The sequence below is a fragment of the Olea europaea genome, chromosome 11 (genome assembly GCF_002742605.1).
Source record: "Olea europaea var. sylvestris chromosome 11, O_europaea_v1, whole genome shotgun sequence".
Lineage (NCBI taxonomy): Eukaryota > Viridiplantae > Streptophyta > Magnoliopsida > Lamiales > Oleaceae > Olea > Olea europaea.
Genome location: NC_036247.1, coordinates 26,511,450 through 26,518,652, shown reverse-complemented (window position 1 = coordinate 26,518,652; position 7,203 = coordinate 26,511,450).

The window sequence follows — 7,203 nt, the reverse complement described above, 5'->3', positions numbered from 1 at the left end:
ACCCAAGTGAAAACTGTTCCATCCAACTGCAAAAAACAAGTCCTTTTTTGATTATACACATCACCAAACATAAAATTAAAAAAATAAAAATAAAAACCCAACTTTTTTTTTTACAAATTTTTTTTTGGTCATTACCATGTTGGGGCACTTGGTGGAGAAGAAACTTTGCAGAAGAAATAGAAGAATCAAGACTTGTTCTGATAGTGAAGAGAAGATCTGGTGGAATAGGCATCCCAGATATCATATACTTGAAAACAAGTGCTTGGAGTTCAAGTTCTTGCCATTGGGTTGCTGTGAAAGGATACCTACTTCTTCCACTACTCATTATCTACAAAAAAGTGTATCAAATCCAAGTTTTCAAACTTTAAGTTTCAAATGGGATGAAATGAACAGATAAAAAGGGTTTAGTTTAGTGTAGATAGTTACAGAGCGGTGGGCGTGGTATATTTATTTTAGGACCATTGCAGGATCTCCTGTACATGGATAAAAACTAATGGTTCTGACATATTGCAGCAATGCTGCCAGCCTCTTTCTTTCATGCTCAGTTTCTCTCTCTCACATAGGAGAAATATACGATAATAAAATCCTTCACTAGCTTAAAGCACCATAATTTAAATCTAAAATCCCATCTTTGAGCTTAATTTTTTTTAAAAGTTATTCTTCTCTAAATTCATTTATAATTATATATTTTTTAGTAAAATAATTTTATATGTATAATTGTATGTTCAATATATTATTTATTTATTAGTTACATATTAAACAAACGAAGATTTAATACACAATATCCAGATTTTTTAGAGTTTTGCTATACGTATATCGAGGTTGACATTATGATGTACACTCCTCTCTCGTATGAAAGGATGGATCCCATGACCTATCTCTTCATGTAAGAGAAATGTACCTTAAAGTCTCAACTTGTACAAATAACATTTTCCAAATTCTTCAACTTGATTCTCTCACAACTGCTGCAGTACAGTGTGCACTGTGCCATTATGACTACTGCAACTCTGTGGGCATCTGCTGCAACTATGATGCCTTTATGCCAGCCCTTGTCTCTGACAAAAATACGGAAATCATAAACTAAAGGACCCTTTGATGAATATTTATTATTTTAAACCAAATATTTATAAGAGTTGGTGACTGAATTTCCAGTGTCTGGCCTGGATCATGAGAAGATTGTACGGTTTATGACTTTTACTGCTACTTCACACTTTTACTTTTCATCTCTGTTTGCGCTCTTAACAAGTACCCCCGCTCCACCCAACACTGCGCTACGCCTACTTATAATTTGGGCTTTGTTTTCCCTCATTAGCTTCAAAGTTTAAATTGTAAATTGTAAAGAGTTATGCACATCAAGTTTCTGTTAAGAACTCGGAAGAAATTGAGATGCGAAATGAAATACGACTACGAAAAAAATAAACACCAGTCGCGCGTGGTAGAAAAAGATTATAATTTACTTTTAGAAATTCTATTATTTAGCTACAAAAAGGATTAATTATAATGATTATAAAATTTTTCTTACATTTACAAAATTCTTTAGCTCGAGGACTACTCTTTGCATCGTTCGATTGTCCTTTGAAGGTTGGGTCCCACATGGATTTATTTCACATCCCTAATAATTGTTACTAACATTCAACTTAATTTTTTACTACAAGTGCAAATTAAATCGATGTTGGGACGCAAGCCCAATGCATAATACAAATCATAATAATGCACGGAATAATCCTTAATTAAAGGATTTGTAGGAAAACGTCTATTATAGTTACATTTAAAAACTATCGCTTCTTAATTTTACTGTACTACGAGAATTATAGTTGAAATTATGTAAAACGTTTGTTGTAGTTCAAAATTAAATTATACCTTTATTTGGTTTCCATTTTTTCAAAAACTCATTTCCAATCACACATTCTCTCATAAAATAATTTTACACGAAAATAAAAAAAAAAATTATTTATTTTTTAACCATACATTTTTCAAAAAAATACTATTCCAATTTTATTTTATTTTATTTATTTTACGAAAATGGAACTCAAACAAGGGCAAATATGGTGCAATTTAAGTACGAATTTTCAAGAGTTAATTGTTCCAATGGCCACTGAATTTAGGTCAATGTCTTTGATTAGTCACTCAAGTTGAAAATGTCAAATTTTGATCACTGAACTTAGGTCAATGTCTTCAATTCCTAGTGGGTAATGTATAACATTTTTCAAAGTTCAGTGGCTAAAATTTGACTTTTAAACTTCAGTAAGCAATCGAAAATATGGACCTAAATTTAATTACCAAAACTCGGACATTTTAAATTTCAGTGACTAATAAAAAACGTGGATCTAAGTTCAGTGACCATTGGAACAATTTGGTCAAAAGTTTCCTTATGGTTTCCAAAATTTATTAAAATTAAAAATAATTAGGAAACTTTTTGAAGTTTCTGATCTGAAACGCCTCCGGAAATTTTGAAGTTTGGTGTTTCAAAGTTTGTCCCAAAAAAAAAAAAAGGAAATAGTGGACATTTTAAAAAATTTTGTACGTCCGGGGTTAGGACTCGAACAAATTGTGTATTTATGTTAAGAGTAATACTATTTACAATCGCTTACTGTCGTAGCCATCTTATACGACATATATGTGACGGTTAGTGTTTTGATACATTAATATGGTAGTTTTTTTATTACCTTATACAACAAATCACTAACTGCCACATGTGTTTTACATAGGGCGACTGCGGTAATAAACAACTGCAAATAACATTATTCTTATGTTAATTATTGAAAAACTCTCATTAATAAGGGAAGTAGAGATACTCCGCGAGCTAACCAATAATTACAAAGACACTTTGGAACCAAAAAACTCACTAAGAATGTTGGTGAAAAAAAATTATAGTGCGTATTTACTCCACTCAAACGCCCAAGGAAAACATCTGTAGGCCACATGCCACGAGACAAGCAATCCATTAATCCGTTTTGTTAATTTTGGAAAATCAACAAACGAAAAAAAAAAAATCAAAAGAAATTAAGAACAACTCCTTTCGTATTTTTTTCTTTTAACTTGTTAATGAAATAGAATTCAATTCACCGATCTTGTCTTTATCACCACTTCTCTATTATACTCAGTCGCAATCACCACTTGGATCAAGAATCAACATCCTTAACTCACGCCAAGTCATCCTTAACTCATGCCAAGTAACTTAATCGATGAATAAGACTTAACATTCAGCACAATTTGTTTTGTATTCTCCAAGCATTTAAATTAGACGTTTGACTCTGAAAATAAATCAATGGAGCATTCCTTTTGAACTATCAACGTATAAATCAAAATTGTCAAGGAATGCTCCGTGCAAACAAGTCCAATAATTTATACGTTGATATTCTTCGAAGTTTTTACTGCAATATCATCGCTATAACTAGTAATATAAGCATTATTATTAAGTTATTTAATAAGTAAATAAATCTAAATGAATTGTGCGATGATTCAAATAATATAATGATGCATTATGTTTATTATTTTCATCTTTTTAATTTCTCTCCCTAATGTTGAGAAAACTATCCAATCAAAATATTAGTCGACAAATCGTGTTATAAAACATCATCTTTTGGGGTTTAAAACATTTTATAATAGTTTATATAAACATGTGTTCTCAACATTCTTTAATATCCTACGGCATTGTTGTGAAGTGACTATACATATATTTAGATGGAAGATACTACATTTTTGTTTATAAGCCAACAAGGAGGACAATGATGTTGGCACGATATGTAATAGTGAGGATATATGCAAACAATTGCATGAAATGGAAAACCTTTTGTCCTCAATAGTGAAAAGTTAGAGCAATTGACTGGAGACATTTAAACGTTTTTCTAAAACAAGAGCAATAGAATGTTCAACCATTATCCCAACTAGCAATTACTAAAAGATTTGGATTTAAACTTAGTAGCTAATACAAGCCACGTGTCTTGATTATTTTATGAAAATTATGCTCACGATTAAAATTTGAGCAAGTAATTTTGTAAGCTTCTGATTGCGAATACGTAATAACATCATCCAATTATTTAGTAGATGTACATATTATGGACTTCATATATCACCATAATTAATTTTTAAGATTTTAGGAATACTGTCTGAACTGTATTAATTTTATTTTTGAGACATTTAACGATAGACAAAATATTTGTAAATCGGAACTATAATGGTTCGATGTGTTAAGGTTCAAATATATATATATATATGTGTGTGTGTGTGTGTGTGTGTGTGTGTGTGTGTGTGTGAGAGAGAGAGAGAGAGAGAGAGAGAGAGAGAGAGAGAGAGTCAGATATAGCATAAGATAAAGGCAAGAGTGTGTTTATAATATTGCATTAGTTCAAATGGTGTCTTAGTTAATTTGTTGGAAGAAGAGGAGAGGTTTTGAAGTGTAAGGGTTTGGTTGGAAAAAGAGGACAAGCCAGTCTACTAACTGAGATGCTTGCTTTTAGTGAAACATCACGAGACAACTTTGTGACTGATCAAATCACCTGAAAATTTTGGGACTCAAAAACACAAATTCTTCATTAGTTTTCAGTTGAAATGATTTTTATTTCTTTCCTAAACAGGTACCTGTGGACCAACTTTAATTGACATGAATGGATAATTCAGTAAATTTTTTTTTTTTACAAGGTGTCCGGGCTTGCGTCCGACTAGATCCTTGTCCCTGAACCTCCGGCCCCTCAGCAGCTCAGGGAGGTAAATCGCAGGATGTGCCCTTGTTGGCTCCCAGGTTCCCACAACTCATTTGGACTCCTTCCGCAAAGAGAGCTCTCCTCGCTGGCGTTTGTTCAACCAAATGGCTTCCCCTCCATTTTAGCACCCAGTGTTAACTCCAGGAATCGAACTCTCCACCCTTGCTTCCAGCGTCCCAGCGAAGTGATTGTTCCACCAACTCGGATGTGCCCTGGGGGGCGATAATTCAGTAAATTAACAAGCTTTAAGTAGGTATATATAGCAAATGGGTAGGTCCCGCTCGAACCAAAGCTGGCTAAGAACATGGTCTGGTTAAGTTTGGACCGTTTTTAAAATTGAAGGAAAGGATCGACCCACGAACCCATCAATATCACCGGTCGTTCCTGTCTAACCCATCGTTTTAATATGAAAATTTTGATGTCGTACTAGAAAAATATAATGAACATTTTCAAGTATATTTGATAGACAAATAAATTAGTTCAGTAGATTAAAAACAATTCATAGCTAGAATTTAGCAGTAATGGTGGTGGATGCCAAAACTATTCTTTTATTTTGCTTTTGATATAAATTAGAGAGAAAAAAGAAGAAGAATAAAGAAATCAATAGATTTGTATATATTTTATTAAAAATAAAAGTCCCATATTTATATGTCAAATTAAGGTTGCGAGGGTACAATAATCATTCATAAATTCAATTTTATTTGCAACACTCCCCATTAAATGACTATTTATACAACAATTGAGTCATTAAAATATTATATAGCAAAAATTCAATGGGATAAAAATACCAAACAAATGAAAAATAGTACAAGTTATTTAGAGTAACAAAATTATGACTCGTTAAAACTTTGTCGAGAAATTCAGTGAGATAAAAATTGATTGAAGGAAAAAGAGTACAAGTACTCCCCCTTATTTAATTAAATGAAAATTCTTGTATCAAGTCATTAATATCTTGTACGTCAATATCTTCATTATTGTAATTCTAGTTAAGCACGTTTTGCGTTGTTTTGTTATAGTTTTCAAGCAATATTTTCTTCATAGATGATATTTATCCATCTTTATTTGTCTTTAGTTAGCATGATGATCTGTTGAAGAATATATTTTGTTGTTGCTCTTTTTGAAAGTCGAACAAAATTTTTAATATATAAGAGTATTATTTTGAAGGTAAATATCTTGTAGGTTATAAGAATTCATTACACAAAGAATGTCTCGCTAGAACCTTATTAGGAAAAATTATGAGAAAAAGTTCTAATGAACGAAAAATAATACATTATTTTTTTAGTACGCTACAAAAGTTTTATCCTTAAGAACCTTACATGAAAAAGCTAGTGAGACAAAACCACGATTGAACCATGATCAAGAAAAAAAATAGTACAACGTTATTTATTCTATTACTTGAATTATATGCTTTAGACATAAAATCCTTCAAGACTAATATTAAAACCATACAAGATAAATAGGCTATAATCACATTTATTATATGTATATTAACTTTCATGCATTTTCAAGCTAACAAGATAGACACTTGTGATACCATTCACCATATGATAATTTATCTATTTATACAAGTCTTTACGAAATTCATTATACTAATTGCCTGTTTGACATTGTTGTTAAATAAAGGTTTTGAATAGTAATTTTTAAGAGAATGTGTGGTTAAAAGTAGTGAAATTTTTTTGATATACATGTATAATATTTTGTTTTGTAAACTCTTGGTCGAAAACGATCTTATATCAAATCATAAAATAAATTAATGATTGTCAAACAGGCACTAAGAGACATTACATATTACGCTTTATTTTTCTATTTCCATTTCACATAAGTATTATCTTTAGGTGTTCAGACTGTAAATCCAAACACTTCAAGTTTCTCTAGTAAATTTAATTTTGCTACAATTGATCCATTTATTTGGCTAGTCATTTCTTCTATCGATATGATTTGATGAATTTATTTCAATATCCTCATCTTTTATAATATGATGCAGTACACCATGTACAAAAGTATTATCAACAACTTTTTTTGTTTCGATTCTATTTTTGTCCATAGTAACATAACTTAAAGAGAGATCTTTATTTTCAATATTTCTACTACTTGAATCTTTTCTGGGATTTTATAATTGTTTATGTTTATACGTGCTCCAAGAATGTACACCTTATTATCGGATCATCTTCCTTATATTCTTCATTTCCTTTTGAATTTTTTTTTGTTATTAAAATCGAACATATTCACATTCTAGGAATATCATAGATATATCAGATCACTACTAAAAAACAGCTTTTTACCTATGAAAAATTACCAACGGATTGCATCCGTTGGTAATTAGAAATGGATTATCCGTTGGTAAAAATAATTCACTTTCAACTACGATAATCAGCAACGAATTTTCCGTTGGTAACAATGATATCCTTTTACTAACGAATATTTCATGCCTAATGTAACTGTTTAACATTTGAATCTTTCACCTACGGATATTCCGTAGGTAACGTAGCAAATATTACCA